Source organism: Vanessa tameamea, chromosome 11 (assembly GCF_037043105.1).
Source record: "Vanessa tameamea isolate UH-Manoa-2023 chromosome 11, ilVanTame1 primary haplotype, whole genome shotgun sequence".
Lineage (NCBI taxonomy): Eukaryota > Metazoa > Arthropoda > Insecta > Lepidoptera > Nymphalidae > Vanessa > Vanessa tameamea.
In genome coordinates this window covers 7537093-7557951 of record NC_087319.1, presented here as the reverse complement: position 1 = coordinate 7557951, position 20859 = coordinate 7537093, and the positions used below count along the sequence as shown (strand labels likewise).

Sequence of the window (20859 nt, the reverse complement as noted above, 5' to 3'; positions counted from 1 at the left end):
ACGTTACTTAATTTAAAACTACAAAATATTCAGCTGGTGTTCGATAAATAAGATCTCACTGTAAATATTACAAGGGAATTCTTATTTAACTTCTTTTAAAGATCACCTCAGCAATATGCTTATATTGGTAGGAAAGTAACTGACGATATTGATATTGCTCGTTTAGTGGTATGTCTTATGGTACATTACTTTTGGATAATACTTCTGACTTCAAAATAGTATATTTGTAGTACAATAGCCTCTTCATATACGAGTGTTTTTCGTAAAATAGGAATACTTGAATGAATATGTGAATAGCCTCACAATATATTTACAACAACATCATGTATATCCATAGCAACATCGATGATTTTGATAGAAACAATGGCAAACATTTTATAAAAACGAGAAATAAAGATAAACTTGTAAGCTTTCGGCTTCATAAAGTATGTATTCGATTCTATAATAAATATACGCAGAAAATTTTACATTTGCCATACATAGAGAATACTCGAATAAAGTTAAAAAAAAGCTATTCTTTTCACAGCGTTCAATTAAATAGAACACAGGTTATGATAAAGGGTTAAAACATGGAGTAACATATACTGCTATATTAATTTACACATTCATATAGCTTATATGAATCACTATTAAATCATATGCTTATAGCAATATTTAAAAGCAGAGATGTAAGAATTAATTACGTTGAACTAAAAAAAAAACATAAGTTTTTTTTTAACGTATGAATATCAAATTATTCATATATCATTTAATAACGTTTACTTTCTCAATGCTGTCAATAGATATTACTTCTACGAATTTATTGTTTGACATTCAAAAACATACGATAATTGAAGCTGGAGGCGAAGAAATTGTAGATCCTTTCATATGATTATGAAACTTTGCAAAGATTAGAACAAAATACCCTGGACACAATATTTGAAAACACTTTTGTGTACGTACATATTTATAAACACACAATGGTTTTAAATGATAAAATTCAGTACTTATTTGAGATGTATATTACCTGTATTAACAATAAAATCGCCACGAATTTTACTAAAGAATACATTATTGTCATCAATAAAGATAGCTAATACGATCTACAAAATCATCACATCACAGACACGTATAAGTCGCTTCACCTTAAATAGCCACTTAATTACTTATGAATATTTGTAATAATATAAAGAGGAACAAATTCAATAATACAAATGTATTAAGTCATCTAAATATAAATTTTAAGTAACTTACTATTTTACTTGTAAACTTAAACGTAGAGTAACGTTCCATCAGTCAAAAATGCCATGACATCTTTAATTACATGTTATCAAATAAACATATTTCATAATTGACGTTTATACAAATGAGTTTTAGCTTTATGATAATTGACATATTGTTATTTTAAGTTTACAACTATGTACTTTCACTGTACTGTTGCGTAACAATTGTAACGGAATTGATATTAATCTTTTAATCACAAAATTCCCGCAACAGTAGAGCAATAAGTTCTAGTTTTTTTATAATGTTGACCACTTTCACCTTAAAAGAGAAGAAAGCGTAATTCTAAATTAACAATCTGTAACAATATAATAGGAGCAGATTTTAAATGTAGGTAAAATTATAATCGTTTTAACATTTATTGAAATATAGTTCGTAATACGTATAGAATAGAGATTCTTGTACTTTGGATCATGTTTTTAAAAATGATATGCTAAGTAAAATGTTTTTTTTTATGATTTAAATAATCTTAATTACGCTTCAGTATTTTATCTTAGCAAGTTTTAAAACCTAGTTAGCATAGTATCAAATGAACGATAATGAATGAATTGTCAAATATTTTTTTCCTCGTTTGATTTTTTGTGCGTCGGAAGGAATCATATTTTGTCTCAAGGAAAGTTTTTTAAACGCGTACATATGTATCTTCATAAAATATATAACATTTATTTTATTATGTTTACTCATCCCAACTTTGCAAGGATCTAATTTATTTTCATTTTAAAATCAATATCATATACTCCTATATTCATAAAGTGCTAATACATTTTAGGCACGCTCCAGGTCTTTTGTGATGGAATTTAACGGCAATATTTGAAATTAACGCTTAAAATTAACGTGTTAGTTATTTTGAAATTTTATATTATGATAAATGAAAATTTTATAAAATGTGTTATTTATCTCTTCGTATTTTTTTTAATTATAGCTGTGTTACTTATCTATAAGGGAAAGTTATTAGACATTATACACTTTTTTTCAAATCTTTGAAATTGTTATAGATTTTGTAGTGTCCATTTGGAAAGCGTCCGGGCCCTCAAACTTCTCTCCGATTACAATGACATAAATAAATGAAATATAGCTCTTAATAATAGTATACGTCTGCCTGAAGTTATGATATATAATAAACCTACAAATCCAACGACCTTTTTGCTTACCACTAGATCAACGAGGCCATTCCGATACATATAATTGACTATACAAAGTACTTTATAATAATTAAGTAAATACTTGTGTATTAGATTGAGCTAAGCGGTCTTTCATGAGTTTAAAAATAGTATCATAGTAACTATTTCAACCCATACCCTATAAGTATCACTTCCATGGTAATTGCCAATTAAGCCGCGTCCTTTCCGTGGCAAAGCTCTAGTACTAAAGTTTAATATCCGGCCTTAACTGACTTCGCTACCGTTTCTAAAATAATCTTTAAGTTATCTAACAAATTAGATTTAAAAATAAAAAAAATACAAATGAGCGCTTTTGCAATTATTTTTCGTTTGTTTCCTTATTTGTTAAATATATATATAAATATGAACAATTCCGTGACAAATCTAATAAAACCAAGCTATTCTTTGGGACATCGATACAGTATAGTAGGTTACAAGTTACATACCAGTATTAGTATGTCTGATTAATGACATTAAATTATCCATAGATAATTTAAAATATACAACGCCATTGTCTTAATATAGATCTGAATATAAACACTACTATTAATGATACCATATAATTAAATAAATTATTTCGATTAACACGATTCTCCGAATCATCTCCACGCAGATGCGGTACTACGGTTACGTTATTAAATAAATCTCGATGCTATCTCGCACGTCCTAACACTAACAAGCGGCGAGGAATCTAGATAGTGTTCTGATTAGAGCAATTAAAGCATCGGCGAGCTTTGACCGCGTGACGGTCGTACTCGAAAACGCATCGCGTGCTGTAGCTCCTACTCTTTGTTTTCACTGCGAAAGATTTTATTTTAAAACGCTATTTAATAATATTTATTTAATAACCTGGAAATTTCTCAATACTATTTCGCTCCATTTAATTTTTTTGATTGTGTTTTTTATTAATATTTAAGTAAAAGTAGTAAAAAATTTAGTTTATTACGCGATTTTTCGTTTATAGTTTGTTTAGTGTTACATCAGGTCAAGTCGTATATTAAATATAAGGAAATGCTTAACCATAATTATTACTAAAATGTATTTCGACTCTGACGCACATACCCTGATGTAATTATATGTATAATTGTTATTTTGAAAGTCTATCAGTATTATTATTATTGATAAATATATTTTCATAAGCAGTCACGACCTTGAAACAGTTCAAATGCCTACATGTGTTTGCTTATATAATACTCGAGTCGATTTCATTTCATGATAATCTCGAATCGACGAGAAAAGTTAATAGAAAACATTAGTAATAGTCCGATCATATCTCCGAGACAGATTGCGAAGGTAGGTAGTACTAGCTCGTTAGCAAGATAACGACTAATGCCAAGCTTTTCTCTTTAGTCACTCATACGAAAATGTTTATCGTATTATATGGTACATATTCGTATTTTTGCTATAAGCGAATACTGATCTTGAATGAGAAAAAAAAAGTTAAGTTATCCATACTCATGTTAATCAAGAATCTTGTCAAACGTTTTATTTATAATAACACAATATTATGATGATTACACGGACGATTACATACCTTAGGAATGAAACGATCGTCTCTTGGCAAAATTTTTGTTTTATTGAATCATTGTTAGCAATAGCATTCTGCCAAAAAAACTGACCGAGTTTCTTCTCAGGCATTTCCTTTTCAAATCAGGGTGTTATTTATAATTTAATAATACAATCAATAAGTAAGTGTATTTAGAACAATTTTGATTTGATTTAATTCGCCAGAATTTTTATTTGGAAAAAAAAATCTCTAGCTGACTATTATAAGTAAGAGTTATCAATTCAGAATTAATTATCTTTGTATGTTTATAACTTCGCCGATTGTAAATCAATTTTCATATTTTAAGCCGGCGATTACATCGGCAGTTATCGTGAGTAGTTCCATTCTAATTTTAAAATAAAATCTTACTCTAAGAGTTTAATAAGGGTGGGAAACTAGAAGATTTGTCGCTTGCACTGCATTTATTACTAGATTTCTTCGCCGATTGTAAATACTGGTACATTTCCACCCGCGAGTCTTCCAACTTCAATAAAAATAAAGATATCTTGTAGTAGTAATTAAATACAACATAAATCCAATATTTAGCTGACAGCATTATTTTAGAAAACAGTAACAACGAAATTGAGTGATTTTATTTCAATAAATAGATTTTCAAGCCGACAAGGATTGCCGTCTTGATGTAGCCAATATTACGGTTTTTTTTGGGAATAGCTTTGGATTCCAAACTTCAGTGGAGTCCTCATTTATCGTCCCTGACAGGAAGACTCAGCTCCGCAGCATAAAAATTAACAATTGTGTCCCACGACACTCGCGCCCCACCCTTATGCTAACTTGTCTATGTGTGCGTAGACGTTTTGCGAAATTATAAGAGTCGGCTCGAAATAAAAATTGACGTGCTCTCACCTTGGGCTCTGGGGAGGGACTGAAAATTTATTGACAGCGATGTCGAATAATAAGTCAAAACCGTCAAATGATTTTCTCCATACTAAAATGTATGGACGACGAATGCCAAAAAGTAAGCAATATTTAAATAAAAATTATTATAATATTGTGAGATATAATAGAAATTGAACACGGTGAACTTATTATTTACACTTTCGTGTCCCCATTTAACCAAAAATACATGTATAAACTAGCCGCTAAATAGCTTAAAAAATGTTAATAGAAAAGGTCGATTTCAGTGTTTGGAGTGATGTTGACGATTAATTTACCAGGTTATTGATACAAATTTTATAAATATCGTCCGGTGAAACTTGAGATATATCTATTGAGATACTGAATGTATTTTTTCGTCCATAATCAATGCTCCAGTTTTAAGATATTTTAAAAATAGTAAGCGCTATTTTGGCGTTCCGCAAGGACTGTCCTCTTAATTTAATAGTTCTAGTTTATACAATGTATTAGTTCAAAACTGTATCTATAAAATTTCTTAATCATGTTCGAAATTCCTATTGTAAGATAAAATAGTTGATAGGCCAAGTCTAGACTTAGACAAATGTTGGCAACGCATCGCTGACCTACATGGCTCCTATTCCAGGAATGCTGTCGCGTTTACGGCTTAATAATTTATGGTTTGAAGACAATACTGAGATTTAGGTTAATATAAGACGTACTTCATTGATTTTTTAACATCTGGATTCATTAAAATAATTCGAAATGAAAGCTTAGTCATTTGTTGGTTTATAACCATTTTTTATTTGAATAAGCGTGGTCATTGTGACTGGTTCTAGATTTTCTGGAGGATTTTAAACGTGAAATCGTTACGTAAAATTAAAATGTATATACAAAAAGGCTGGTAACTTAAATGTTTTTTTTTTTAAATTAAAATAAGTTTAAAATGTGTAAATTACTCTACTAGGTTAGTGCTCAGTGACGTTCTTAGTTATGTTTAAAAATATATTACAGGAAAGAAATGGTAAGGTTATAAAGAAAAATACATTATAAAAAAAAAAAAAATCGCCGAAAAAACGTATTGTCTTACTTTTTACGATAGTATACATATGTATGTAGTTGTAATAACGAGTTCACAGACACGACAGTATTCCAGAACCACTAAAAAATATTGATTCGACAAAATATGTAACGGATTCGATAAATACGGTGTAACCTCCAGTAGCGAAAGATCCGTTAAAACCGATACCGTAAATATGGTTATCCGATAAAACGATTCTAAAATGAGGTGTAACTTCCAGTAGCGACGGATCTTGTAAATACGGGCTTTTTGTGTAAGTCTACTAATTAAAGCAAATACTATACCTATATAAAACATAAATTGAAATGTCACTTCAATATTTAGTTTTCAAATTCATAAAAAATATACATACAGCAATGCCTATGGAAAATATGTCATACCGAATAACACGACATGCCCAAATTCGTCTCGTATTCAGAGCGACGGAAAATGTGCAAAAAATGTGACAGAAAATGTAAATTTTTTGCGATAAAATATAAAACACAGGAAAATATAATTCGAAATGTGACAAACATGTGAGAAAATATGCTAGTAAAAATTTTGCAGGGAACATGAGAAATCGTTATTTTATTAGGCTTTGTTCTCTTCGCCTTTTGAGAAGAATGTTTGGAGCTAACACGCTGGTAACGCTCCAATGTGGGTTGGATGCACATGGAATAGATTTGAATCCGGCCCATTGCAGTTTTACACAAGATGTTTTCCTTCACTGCCGAGCAAGATATATATTAAATAATGAACTAACTACATGAAAATTCAGAGGTGTGCCGGGATTTGAATCGGTTAATATAAATAAACATAACATAAACAGCCTGTAAATTTCCTACTGCTGGGCTAAGGCCTCCTCTCCCTTTTTGAGGAGAAGGTATGGAGCATATTCCACCATGCTGCTCCAATGCGGGTTGGTGCAATACACATGTGGCAGAATTTAGTTGAAATTAGACACATGCAGGTTTCCTCACGATGTTTTCCTTCACCGCCGATCACGAGATGAATTATAAGCACAAATTAAGCACATGAAAAGTCAGTGGTGCCTGCCTGGGTTTGAACCCGAAATCATCGGTTAAGATGCACGCGTTCTAACCATTGGGCCATCTCGGCTCTAAATATAATATACACTAAACAATTATTTATTCGTGCTTCATTATAATGTATTGTATAAGTTGTCATTCCATCTTTATTATGGTATTATAAATATTTCTTAGATAAACTAGTTATTATAATGAGCATTCTTATTACATATACAACTAAGTTTAATATAGACCATTATTTTTAACGTTACAATACTCTTAGAAGGTGTTTATATATGTGATATTTTTTTAATATTTGAAGTACTTCAACTATTTTAAAAATTTAGTTTACGGCCTACTTAAATTATTTATATTTATCTAATCTAGAGACATAATACGCGTTTACTTAAAGTTAAGTAAGCGTTTACTTGAATTATGGTGCCCGTCTGGGTAGGTATCGACTCATAATATTCCGGTTGAAAGCTGAGTGAGCCTGTATAACTGCAAGCACAATGGACGTAACATCTCAGTTTACAAGGTTGGTGTAAATGGTTTTTATACAGTGGGCAGTGGTTAATATTTACTATCAGGTGGTCCATTAACCATTTGTCCGTCCGCCAACTGGTGCCACTGATGGAATAAAAATATTTAAAAAAATAATTATTTAAGCTAATACATACAAGTTGATAGAATTTTGTAACGTCGAGTACGTTTAATTCAAATCGATTTTGTAAATGATATTCATTTTGACGCCTTTGGTATTACTTTTTGCTTTCAACTGATCTCGTTATAAAGTTGGTCTCGTCTTTTAACTGTGGATGGCAGACATCACAGACAGAGTCTGTCGACTCTTTTAGAAACTTTACTCTCCAAGTCCGAAGTTGTCATGTTCGTTAGCAATATAGTCCGGTCAAACTATACTTTTCAATTAAATGTCTAGTTTGACTTTGAATCAAATAATTCGCATTGTGTTGAGAATTGATATAGATCTTACACTATTACATAAATTCAAGTCCAAAGGTCAAAGTATCGGCCTCTTCTAAACAGTGAGTGTTATCATAGAAATAGTTAGGACATTAATTGTAGATCACGCAATTGTCTACAAATGTTGTTCATTTATTTTTTTCGTTTAGAATATACATTTAGTCGATATACAATGTATCCAGTAAATATCGGATAATCTAGTATTTGCGTGCAGGGTATGGGTCTAGATTGTTATGGGATGTGGGAAATGTCCCACTTGGGTCAGTGATACCACGGACTGAGAAAAATAATAGGGTTTGTTTTGAAATATTCCTAGAATAGGCCTTACCTATGCACAATATAAGTTATGACCAGCTATTTATAGATTTTTTTATTTCCAGTTTATAATGCTCATTACATAGAATATTATTTAAAAAAGAGGCTTTATTGTTATGTTTTCATAATAGTTGGTCGATCAGGTACCATACATTTTTTTTCAACCAGAGACGCAACTGAAGACCCCATCACACCTTACAGAAGGTTATAAAATTTTAATCATAATTTATACGAAAACGTATTATTCTATATAAAATTAATTATTTTTACTGGATTCGAAGGATAGAAACTATGTTACGGAGACTACGGTGGTATGACGAAGTTTCTATAAAATGTATAATGTTGCCGGTTACAGCTGTAGCCGGGTATAGCTACTAGTGAGTTAGAAGTTTCTACACGCATAGGGTTGCCATGCTGTAGAATACAAAAATCGGATTCGGCATTGAAATAAGTCGGAAAATTTTCTCATAAAAGCCAGATATGTTTTTATTTACTTTTCATATAGCAGAATTATGTTTTTAAAGTTGGACATACTTTTTAATAATATTCGGCATTCCAATGTAATTTTATGACAAAAATCCTTATAGGAGCAAAAGAAGATGGACAGTCCGAACACCTACATATTTGACCGGACAAAACCGTAAAAATCCGATTAAATCCGTACTCTTGGCAACCCTAAAGTCTATACACGCAGTCCCGCGAGCGTTAGGGTTCGCGTTAATTAAACCGCGAGATAATCAGGTCACTTGCGTCATAGCATGTCATACGTAGAATTATATATAAATGGTTAAATTTCGAATCCATTTATTACATATAGTTATATATAATTGTACTATAGGACTAGTCACGAAATTATGCGCTTTTTTTACAAATAATTTAAATTATAATAAAACAAAAAAGTGTTAGTTAATATAAACAGTTTCAATTAGTAAGATTCTAATTAACAATAAGAAAGACTGATTTCGTTTTGTACCGACCTAATATAAATTATAAGAAATATATTAAGCTCTATGTAGTTAGCAAAAACACCATATATATTAAAAATAAAAAAATATATAACAGTGTTCAAAACACGAAAAATGTGCCGTACAAAGGGCTTGTTACGCTTAAAGGTCGACGGGAAGCGTATTAGCGTTAATTAAACCAGAAGTTAATTTGACGTCTTCTGTTACACTTATACGATATCATTACTTTTTAAAAAACGGAATTTAATATGACTGTGACTGATTATTAGTAGTAGTATGGGAGAGCACAGGTCAGTTACGTACAGTTCATTCCTTATACAATTGAATAGTTCTATTATGTGCTTTGCTGTTCTTGTGCATTTGTTATTTGGTTCGAAAGCAATCGTTATTAAAACCCAGGGGAAATACTTCTGATCTGTAGGACATACATTTGTTGCTTGTTTATGAATCATACTTAAGATATTAATACAATTAGAGCCGTCTCAAGCTATGCTGGGCCCTTGGGCACCCATGAATTTGGGGCCCTTTTGTTAGATATTTTTTGGTTTAATTTAGTAAATAGTTGGTTCTTCGAAGCCCTCTCAGGATGGGGGCCCTGGGCACGTGCCCCATGTGCTCTATGGTAAAGACGGTAATGAATACAATATTAATATAAATTTGATACTAGATTAAGTAGTAAAATAAGCTTGGATTATTCTTCTTAACAGAAAGGTTACTATTTCGAAGAAGTGAGACATTTTCAGACTATTAGTTTAGTTTTAGTTTAGTTTAGTTATTTAGTATTAGTAAATTTATATTACAGCTGCGTGTTAGTTAAAATTTATGTACATATTTGTAACCCTCTCTACGTGTTTAAAAATTACAATATATTTTAATTAAATTAGTTTCAGATTTGCAGAGATCACAACATTGGTAATGTAAATCAACGATAGCTTCGATCACGCTAATTTTGTTTTAATCAAATCACTATGAATGACTTTTGGATTTTACATAGTAGGTATTTCATGAATTATTATTTTTAAATGTTAAAGTCAAAAACGATTGATATTACTTCACACAATATTTTAATAGAGAGCCCGTCGTGAGAGTATGATGTCGCGTGTGTTAAATAGTCTGAGGTTAATTAAGCCATAACATAGTTAACTTGAAGATTGTCGCAGGAAAAACACGCAATAACACTAATAAAATACGACTTATTTATATTTATAGAACAATATAATGTGGGTTGCAACAAAACGGGAACAAAATACATTTTTTTATATAAAAATATTTATGTACATTTTTCTAATTTCGAATGAGGAAAAAGTTAAATATATTTTGTTTCAATTGATTAGATAACATTTTATTACTAATTTACCTTTCATAGCAGGTGACACATCGATTTGTCTCTTTCTGTTATCAGTAATTTGAAATTAGAACGAAGAAGATAGCTTATACTGTATAACTATTAAGCCGCTATGAAATATTTATTAATAAGGTAAAAGTATATATAAATAAGTAAGACACCATGTATACGTCGTAAACAGAACGAAAAATTTAAAGAAAAATAAATTAAATCTATATTAAAATTAAATTAAAAACTATATATATAAATAAGTTCCATAAAATTTGAATTTGATTTGTGTACATATATTTGTTATATAAATAAATTATACTTTCATCAGTGAATGATATACCTCCATAAAATATTATATACATAAAATATATAAAACGATGAAAGAGAATCGAAAGGAATAGACGAAAAGAAGGCTTGCAACTCAGTACACGCAAAGTTTTATATATGACCTATATGTAACTTAAACATTGAAATGTTACTATCATAGATATCAAATAATTTTATGTAAAAAAATTAACTGCATGGTTAATACGTACACAGAAGGTTTACGAACGTCGCGCGGAGTCATAAATACTACTTGAAAATATTAATATAATTACTTAGATACTAGGCTTACGTAACTGCAAATGGTATGACCATTAAAAACGAAACATCGTCAAGATTCATTAGTATTATGATCATAATATATCGCCAAGTGTCGCTTATTTACCAGAAGCCTATAAAAACTGTCTGTCACACGAGAATCCCATAAAATAAGGAAATAGTGAAAATATCGATAAACTTGACATATTTATAGCTATCGTACTGTCAGTTACCAATTATCTTCTTTTATTAGATTTAATGTAATAAAAACGTGACCGTTGATCACACCGTCACCACTAATTAAATATTGGTTACTTAGAACGTAATTTACGGATAATTATGTAAGAGGAGCGAATGCCGATGTTCTTGGCGAAATTATTTTATGAAATAATAAGCTTTAAAATTTTCATAATCATTTTTTCAATTAAGTATCTTATCATAGGTATAAAATAATATTTTTTGTTAGTTTTTCTAGAAAGACGAATTGATTTTATATGTGTTTTTATTTTCAGTTTTTCGCCATTTTTAGCAAGATTTATTTGGTAGCGTAATAAAAAGTTCTTTGAAATGGTAATTTTATAATATATGTATGTATGTATATACCTAATAAAATAACATTTCATTTAAAATCATCTACATTAGATGCAGCTAAATTATTAAATAATAATGTTTCTAAATGCGTTATTGATTTTTCTTTTGAAACAGTTTCTGCAATAGATATCATAAAAGTATTTAAAACTAACAATATTAAAAAAACTAACGACATATGGGGCATCTCGGTAAAATTTATTAATAACATCATATACGATATTGCTCCGTACATAGCAGTAATGTTTACAAGAGTTTAGACACGGGTTCATTTCCTAACTTGTTAAAATGTAGTAAAGTTTTACCACTTTTTAAGACTGGAAACAGAAGCGATCCCAGTAATTACAGGTCTATTTCAATACTCCCATATTTAAGTAAAATATTCGAAAAAAATATTTTAAATCAACTTCTCGTCCATTTCGGTACAAATACTATTTTTCATAGTGAGCAATTCGGTTTTTACAAGAGGTCGCTCGACAACTGATGCAAGAATAGCACTTCTTAAACATATTTACGATGCTTGACAAAAATCACAGAATGCTATTGGAGTATTCTGTGATTTGTCTAAAGCATTTGATTGTGTAGTACACGAGACGCTTCTGTATAAGCTCAAATACTACGGTATTAAAGGTAAAGTTCTTGATCTCGTTGCTTCATATTTAAGTCAAAGAGTCCAGCAAGTTTTCATTAATGGCATAAAGTCTTCTGGATCTACGTTAAAAATGGGTATTCCACATAGATCAATTTTGGGTTCCTTTCTATTTCTAGTATATATAAATGATCTTCCTTTTTAAGTTAAAGGTATTTGTGATATAGTGTTGTTTGCTGACGATACTTCACTGATTTTTAAGGTAGACAGGAAAAAAAACTGACTATGACGATGTGAATGGTGCATTATCATAGATACACGATTGGTTTACAGTAAATAATTTTGTTTTGAATACTCAAAAAACAAAATGTGTAGTTTTTACCCTACCCAATGTTAGAAAACAAAATTATAATATATCTTTAAATAGTGGCCGTCTTGATGTAGCCGATACTACGGTTTTTTTTGGGAATAACATTGGATTTCAAACTTCAGTGGAGTCCTCATTTATCATCCCTGACAGGAAGACTCAGCTCCGCAGCATACACGGTTAGAAAAGTTAGATAACTAACGGATATTGATACGGCTCGTCTAGTATATATTGGTTATTTTCACAGTATTATGTCATATGACATATTACTTTGGGGTAATGCTGCAGATATTGAATCTGTTTTTATTTTACAAAAGAGAGCAATCCGGTCTATTTATAATCTTGGAGCTAGAGACTCTCTTCGGGATGTTTTTAACAAAGTAGGAATACTCACTGTTGCGTCACAATATATTTACAACAACATTATGTATATTCACAGTAGAATTGATCACTTTGATAAAATCAATGTATATGCATCAATGCATAATCATTGTATATGCACAAGAAGTAAGAATAAGCTTAGAATGCCAAGTTTCCGACTCCGCAAAGTCAATAAATTATTCTTGGGGCAAGGTATCCGCTTCTATAATAAAGTTCCGCAGACATTTTTAACTTTGCCGTTTCATAGATTCAAGTCAATTGTAAAAAATACATTGGTAAAAAAGGCATATTATTCGATACAAGATTATATTGATGACAAAAAAGTATGGAGTTAATGCTTGTTCACTTCCAGGCAGGAGACATGACATACTTACATAATTGTATTTAACTAACATGACTGTATTTTTAGATGTTGAAAAAGATTAACTACTGAGTTTATTGCTGGTTCTTCTCGATAGAATCTACATTCCGAACCGGTGGTAGCTTTACTTTAAATAGTTTGTTAAATGACTATTCAAAAGTGCTTGTAAAAGCCTACTTGAATAAAGTATATTTTGATTTTGATTTTTTTTTAAATAAAATTGCAGCAGCAGTCACCGACAACTGATACAAGAAATACAAGAATTATATCTAGGCTTCTGTATAGAATAATCATTCATATTTTATGAACAGTCAAAGCCGTAGAAGAGATACAAACAAACTAAAAATTCTTTCATCAATATTAATGGATATGCAAATTAAAAAGTGCAGCAAATACGTATTTCTGTTTTATGATCATGCAAAAGCGTTCGCGTGTTGATTATAGTTCATACAAGTGGCTTAAATTATTCGTATTCCAGAGAGATTTAGTCTCATTTAGCACGCTTTTTGCTAATGATGAGATTGATATGCTTAATGCAATTTATTAACTGCGTACTTAATTATATTTTTATATTCACATAAACGAATCATAGAATTAAATAAAGGTTTCATTTTTAGTTGAGACAGTTGTGTTGTTTACTTATTATGATTTTGTTGATATATGAAGAATGAAGACTGTTGAAGTCTCATTTCATGAGAAGAGTCAAATCATACAGTTTATTCAGGAATATTATGAATAACTAGTGCCAATCGTTTTGGTAAAATTATAAAGATTTATGATTTATGGTTATATATTCGCCAAAGGATGAATTATTTATTTTTATATGTACATAAGTTTTCTCCTATACAGTGTATGGATTTTCCATAATGTTATTGGATATTTAAGAAGACTTGTTTATTTGAAAGACCTATATTTAATAAGGTACTGTCTAATGAACTATAACTCTAATTGGGATAAATGTCAGATGTCAGTCTCAATGAACTTTTGTTTTTGGTAAGTTTCTTCCATTCGTTCATGGTCGGACTTTGGGCATCCGGGGCTGCAGCCGAGGCCTCGACAATAGAAATTTGAGAGAAGGCCTTTGACTAGCAGCGCGATAAACACGGACTAATTCATTTTAATATTAAATATTAACAAAGTCCGATAGTTCTATTAGCTCTTTTATGTATGGCAGATATATAAATATATAACTTGAACTTATATAACTATATGACTTGAAACAAAATCGACTAGAAAATGTTTTGGTATTAATTTTAATAAATATTAACAAATTATATATTTATAAAAGTAATTATAAATATTATATCGCTATTTACTGCATTTTATATAATAAATATAAAATTACAAGGATATACGCATCAAAATAGCATATCACTGTAACTCGATTTTCATTTCAACATTTCACAAGTGAGATACGAAGTACGTTTTTACAGAATAGTGCTCTAGACAAGAATTATTAAAATCGATCGTTTAATTTTCAGATTTTTTTTTATACATGAAGTTAAATAGATTCCGCGGCGATGATTTTAACATGGCACAGACGCATTGACTAATCGCTCTGATCACTTTCACCTCTGCACGCGCACAAGTGACGGTGATTTATCGCAGCCTTCGTGAGTGTAAAGAAAAGCTTAATAGCTTATCTGGTTCATTATAAGACAAGAGATGATCCAATCCATCTCAAGAACCGCTAATAAGCTAAGCTTTAACAGTTAGACGAAAATTTCTTTAACGTATGATTAATTCTGCTTTTTTATTGCGTCGATTTTTTTTTATAAAATAAGTTATATTTATTTGCATATATTTCTTACGATTTCTAAGTACTACTGAAATTCATGTTCCAAATAGTTTTTATAATTTATCAATTCATCTAATGCTCTGGTGGAAAAAAATAACGTAAAAAACCTGAATGTGCCGAATACAATTTGCCACAAGAAATGTTAAGCCCAATTAATTTCTTTAACTCTAATTTAATAACACAAAGTATAGTCTATTTAAAACCTACAATAATGTATAAAATGTAATTGACGGGTGCCGGTAAATAAAGCTGAATAAAAATGCTCAGATTTAGTATTTTTTTGGTGATATTTTGTTTTAAGCGGGTACATATTTTGCACAGTAGTCCACCAAATTAAATTTATATTACTTCTTAAATATATGTCAATAACGCAATAATGTTATTATCTACCAGATGTTACAATACTGTCACAAGCTATCAATCGTATATAATCTATATGTATATTTCTACGATGCAATAAATAAATTGCATATATACATTACACACACATAGTTTAAAAGAAACTAATACAATATTCTTTTTTTTTACGACGTATGAAAGTTATATTGTAATTATACAAATTGTACTCCAACCGTATTCAGTGAGCCAATTTTTATTTATGCTTTAAACATATAAATGTTATAAATTGATGTCAGGTTTAAAAGTGCGGTCAAAACATACATAATAATTAAACGGTGACAATCACTAGAGCTACCACAAAGTATTAATTCATTTAATAAATTCGAGATAGGCGAAACTGTAAATTATAATCCCATGTATTTTAATACCCATTTTCTTGTCCTCGAGAAAATACGTATTTCTGTAGAATTAGAACTTTCTCAATTTCCAGTATCCAGCTTTAATTACTTTTTACGAGTAAAATGAATGGTAAATAATATAAAAATGTACTTCTGACGTCCGATAGATATGTTTTTAGCTTATATAAGTTAGGTATTACTTTCCTTATTATAATTTAAGTACAGTGATCACCGCATGATTGCAGAAACAAAAATACAATACGTTTAAAATATATGTAGTACAATTTCTTATCACGTTATACCTTTCAAAAATATTTCCTGTATAGATACAACATTGTTATGTGTAGTTATAATAATTTTAAATTTCTTTCATGAATATGCAAATTAATATTACAGCAAAAACGTTCCGTTTTATGACCACGCAAAAGCGTAAATTTACTCGGGATTCAGAATATATAGACTTTGTATATATATTTTTTTTGTATTGGTGTGATCAATTCACGTTTCATGACAAGCAGATAGATTAGCTCTTCTGACGTAAATTAATCAATGCTGTCACTATCAGTTCTTTTGTTAATTCATATGCACAAATTAAACATCCGTATGTATAAGTTTTCGAGTCTGTAAATTTAAATAAAAAAAAATCGATCATTTATTTTTCACGTAAACATCTCGTTCGCAAAACTAAAAAGAGAAGGTTAACCTTATAGATCGTTTATATTTAAATATATTTTATACTATTAAAATGAATTACATAATATGTATATATAGCATATTTGAGCAGTTTTTATAAGAGGATATATTATTAGCAATGAGTAACTGCCCCTATCTTTAAAAACTATTAGAGCGTCAAATCTGCCTCTTGTTACACAACGGTGTCACCAAACCTAACGAGTTTTAGATAACTAAGGCAGATAGAATCTTCCTATTGCGACGGCGAAGCACTAATCACTGAGATCACTTTCACCAGAACACACTTGATGGATTTATCACCGAGGTAACTTATATGTGTCATGCTTTTAATGTAACTATCTTCAATTTATTTAATTTGCTATGAAATACTGAGACTGGTGTCTTTCAATTTATTTTTTAGTGGAATTTAGTCATTGTTCTCGGAATCGTATTCCAAGAATTACTATAATGAAATTTTAGCAAAGTGAAAAGAAAATTAAAGTTACATTACTGGATCCAACAGTAGCATTAATATTAAGCGCTAAGAAAAATATTTTTCAATTGCTTCATCTTCGAATAGTTTTCACATACACAAAACGAAACCAAAATTCCTTTTTTCGTATTAAGGTATTGGTTTTTCATTTTATATGACATGGTCAAGAAGCAGTTAGATGGTTTTTTTTCTTGAAAAAAGAATAATAACGAACACAATTTCCTTAACCTATAGACTGTCATAATGTTAATCAAAGTGATTCGTCTGTCGTGCAAACCAAAACATATTGTTATAATTGTAAGTCTGTAACGGTTTTCACGCGATATCAAGCGCTCTAGAATCTAGCCTCCGTAACAGTATCTTGAGGTTTTGTAGTGATACTTCTGATTCTTACATAGTGCTGCTTTTATGTACACAATTTTAAACTGAGACATTATATTCCTAATTTTTTTTTGTTTTAAGTGATTTTTGATCTTGTTATCTCATGTTATGAATATATTCGTTTGAATAAACGTGTCAAAATGAAGACATTTATTTGACTTTATTCTTTTAGAATTTTTGATTAGATGCGGATTCACTTTTGATTTAAAAAAAAAACGGTTAGCCTTTTACTTATATCTAAAACTTTGTTTTGGAGTAACCTTGTTGTCTGCGCTTGCGCACGCGTTGATGTCTTTAGAATACAATTATCACATTTGGTATGATAGATAATCTTGAATTTTAGTTCTCTTCTATCATTTTTTTTATTGTACTATACACAAACAGATTTTCGACATATCTAACCTATTTCAGAATTAATCAATAAATTAACTACATGTTTTAAAAATAACTATCGTATTATTCCTAATTAATGTTTGTGTAAAAAATTTAATAATTATAGTTACCTATATCATTATTTTCATATACAGACAACTAAATTTGATGTTTAAATAAATTGCACCGGTTGAAGTGACAAGTCCTCAAGTTTTTTTTGTCCTTATTTCTCCTCTAAATTTAAATGTGTATCTCTTAGATAATAATAAAGACAGGAAAAATCGACTAAAATTCACATAAACAAAGTTTCGACGCCCTATTATTTTGTAGTCTGATAATATCTTGAAAAAAATATCGGAAAGCAAACAATTTCTATTTATTTTCATAAACACTAACATACGCAAATAATTTAAGAAGTCAAAAAACTAACGTTGAGGTTTTAAACGAATATCCCATTGTTTATAGTACGGAAGATCGCATCAATACCTTAAACGCTAACAAGAAAAATTGCAATCACTTACAGAAAGCTGGTACGTCTCATCGCTCAGTTGCGCCCGCGCACCGGCTCGCCACGCACGCTCCGTGTAAGTGACCAGTGATAGTGACATGGTTTTGTGTGTAAATCGGATTCCGTTACTGTGCCATTGAAATCGTAAGTGACGTGCTTTTTGTTTTTTTTTTCTTATCAAAAGCACCATAATTTTCAACGGTCAAATAATGCGTTTTGTTCAGACGCTGCAGATAAATAAACTTTATTTCAAATATACGTTACATACACTATAAATATGAAAGTAATTTTGTTAAAAAGTGAAACAGGAAATTTCGATTTGTAATAACGAAGTGAATTCTATGTTTATTAGGTCAGTTGTACACGAAATTAATAAATAATATCGACACCCATAAAAGCAATACAAATCATCACGCGACGATACAAATCCAATTCCGATTGGTTTTAATTAGAGATCTCGTGCGCGTATTTAAATTATTTAGAAATCAGACTTGTCATATGAAAAAGTGCACGAAATCGTTCGAGCGGCACGACGCATCTCCACTGAACAATCTTACAATGTTATTTATATTTGGACAGTATCAAAGATTAGCTTTCGCAGTATGTTTCAATTAATAATACTGTTTCTTTAATACTATACGATAGTATACAATGAGTTTCTCCGTTGAAGTATCAATTTTATAAGCATTTATGGACAACGATAACAATTGAGCTATGTTTGCAGCTTAATATAGCTCAATTGTTAAGATATGGTCTCCAGCAAGAAGATGAAAGATTTGAAGATAAAAGGAATATATATGTTTATTATGTATTTATGAATGGAGTATTTTATAACACCAAGATATACTTCCTTAATCAAAAATTAATTATGCAGACCGGTGACTTATATTTAAATATATATTTTATATTTTTTAAATATGTATAACTAATTAGTTAAACATAATACAATTGTAATAAAAATATATGTTAACTTTTTTTAATTACGATAAACTGAACGTGTCTACAGTTGGGAAAACGAATATATGTCTTGAACATTCGAGAACATCATAAAAAAAACATCCTTAATATCAGTCATGAGAAGAAAAATCCACAGAAATACGAAGCAATACTCTTAAATGCTTGAATATACAATAAACGAAGGTTCACTATCTGTGTTCTTAATAGTCGTGTACCCTGAAATATTTTTCAAGAAGACAACAAAAGCTGAATATTATTCAGATATATGTAGGTTTTTTTTATTTATACACCATAAATTACGACAGATGGTAAATATGTTCTACTTATAGGAATATTCAGTTCAATATAATATCGAAACAACACCCGTATATATTAAACGCGCTCATCGAATTTTAATTTCAATATTTATTTTTGTTTTGGAATTTTGCTTCTATAATTTCGTTAATATTTATAGGTGGATAGTAAAGGTATTCAAATATATCGATTTTATGTCTTAATATACGTATCGTGTGAATAGTAATGTCCATAAAAACTGTCAAGTATAAATTAATAATTTTTAACGATTTCACAACATCTCTTAAAGTACCACTTACTACTGTTTGACTATCTTTATAAATAATGATAACTTTTTTATTTTAAAAATGGTAATTGTATTGTAACATACATTACAAAAAAATGTTTTATCAGACTGTTAATATTTCATGGCTTGGTAATTTATAACCGTGTTGTTGACTTAACATAAATAAAATTAAATACTCGAATTTGTTCTTTGATTGACCGTCTGACTATTGAATCAACATACATATTGAATTACTTTGTGTAATTTTGTTAAATACGTAATTAAAAATAAGCATTGTAATAGCTAATGTATTCAAAAAATATCTCTATGAGTCCATTTAAAGAAATAACATAATCATACAAGAAACGATTGAGTGTAACAGAATGCAGAATAATAGAGTAGATATCTAATGCTCATGCAAAATGCAACGAATCTACAGCCGGCGTAGCGAAGATTGCTTCCTACGACTGGAGGGTTACCATATTTTTGTTGTTTTAAATTCTATGTTTAATATATGTCTGTCAGTTTACCGGTGACTTTTATGGCTAACAAGTATAGACGAAAAAGGACGTAACTAATTTTGATTTTTTTTGCAACTATAAACTACTATATAGTAACAACATAAGATGAAGGTGGATACTGCGATTTAAAAAAGTTAAATGTCATTCCATAATAATTATTTTTTAATTAATTGTAAGCGCATCGGAAAAAGGAACACTTTAATTGACAAATATAATGATGTAACTTTAAAATCTAATAATGCAATACAAGATAAAAATACATACAATAAAAAAAATGTTCTTGTATACAAAGATTACTTAGATTATTATTAAAGGTAGTTAAAAAAGGTAAAAAAAGGTAATGCTTTTGTAGAGTGTACAGTTTTAAAATAATATCACAAAAGCAAAAATAATGTTTAAAATAATCTCTAAAACGCATGGTGATTCTACATTTCAGTGTGTCAGTAGCCCGCACAGTGAGAGTTACAAGTGCGGCGACCTCATGCGC

General features: G+C 29.8%; 2 protein-coding genes across 3 annotated transcripts in view; both read left to right on the top strand.

Annotated features, from left to right (window-relative positions):
- Positions 1-20859, top strand: part of LOC113402505 (probable oligoribonuclease) — a 211104-nt gene that overhangs the window by 62993 nt on the left and 127252 nt on the right. The window lies entirely within an intron of this gene.
- LOC113402594 (serine proteinase stubble) overlaps positions 18351-20859 on the top strand; it is a 115787-nt gene continuing 113278 nt past the window's right edge. For both annotated transcript variants that reach the window (XM_026642889.2, XM_026642887.2), the window contains exon 1: positions 18351-18479. The gene's annotated coding sequence lies outside the window, so the exon portion shown is untranslated. The remainder of the gene's footprint in view (positions 18480-20859) is intronic.